Genomic DNA, 1,267 nt, shown 5'->3' with positions numbered 1-1,267 from the left:
TATTGTTTTTTATTTTTAATTAAGTTCACTCAATACCTATTACGATTTCATTAACTCATAATTATTAATTGTAAATTAGTTTCATTATTATTTAATTCTTAAGTTCTTCCAATACTTTTTTTTTATTTTACTTTATTAACATTTTTGTATTTAGTTGTATTTTGTTAATTGTATTATCGCTGGAAATTAATTCATATTGTACTGTTCTAGCTTATAAATCTAGGCATTCTCCACAACGTCCTAATAATGTAAAGTGTCATTAATTTTAGGGGTATTCATGACGTGTTAGTTGTAAAATGTTTTATCACGTCAAATGTTGTAAAGTCATGTTAAATGCTTAAGAGCTCCTAGCGAATTGTTTGATCAACTTGTTTTATAACCTTTCCTTCCAAAACTTCATGTTATTGTTTACTTTTAAGTTTTGATTAAACTAATTTATTACAACATTTAACAGACTCTCAACCATGTAATATCGTTTTAATATGGTAAAAAAAGGAAATATTTCTCCATTTCACATGAATTTTCCAATTAACATGTTAAACTAAAGATAAATAAATACCCCTTATATTTATTATTTCTCTATGTTATTTCGGCACCGACCGATAGATGTCGTCATCTGGTCGGACTACATTGAAAGTATTTTTCTAAATAAATAAATAAAATAAATTAATTTTTTTTCCCAATTAGGTTCCCCCCCCCCTCGACCTCCGATGCCCCAGGGCATCACCTATTTATACGACTTTTTCTCGCATCTCTGGAGGTCAGTGCACTATGCGTTCGTGTATCTTCGTGTGCTTTGACCTTGAACAACTGTTCTGCTGAAGTGTGTAAAGATTGATAAATAATGAAAGCGTGCGTTTATTCTTTGTGTGTTAACTGAATGCTGGTTCAGCATTTTCATGTTATGTGAGGTTTTTATTCTAAAGAATCAGGTCAGAATATTCATTATACATATAATTTGAATATATTTATTATTTATATCGGCTCTTATTCCATTAAGGTTTTACATTTAAAAAAAAGTCATATAACATTTCTAAATTTACATTAATCATTAAATATACAGGTTAATACTAACAAACCATTGCTACATCAGCAAGCATGACAATACTCATCTAATATTGTGCGTATTTTAACCCGTTAACCGAGTGTGACGTATAAATACGTCAAACATAAACAATATCGAGTATGGGTAAGACTTCTGTATACGTCCTTGAAATATGTGTTGTGGCGGGACGTATATTTGCGAACAACAAAGGTATTACTGATC

The 1,267-nt window shown here is 29.7% G+C and overlaps 1 protein-coding gene across 2 annotated transcripts in view; it reads left to right on the top strand.

The window, feature by feature from the left end:
• The first annotated feature begins 824 nt into the window (after positions 1 to 824).
• Positions 825 to 1,267, top strand: part of LOC106689850 (uncharacterized) — a 15,291-nt gene continuing 14,848 nt past the window's right edge. For both annotated transcript variants that reach the window (XM_014435048.2, XM_014435040.2), the window contains exon 1: positions 825 to 932. The gene's annotated coding sequence lies outside the window, so the exon portion shown is untranslated. The remainder of the gene's footprint in view (positions 933 to 1,267) is intronic.

The sequence above is a fragment of the Halyomorpha halys genome, unplaced genomic scaffold (genome assembly GCF_000696795.3).
Source record: "Halyomorpha halys isolate HHAL.00 unplaced genomic scaffold, Hhal_1.1 Scaffold47.1, whole genome shotgun sequence".
NCBI lineage: Eukaryota > Metazoa > Arthropoda > Insecta > Hemiptera > Pentatomidae > Halyomorpha > Halyomorpha halys.
Note: the sequence above shows the minus strand (reverse complement) of the source record. Positions and strands in the feature narration are given on the sequence as shown.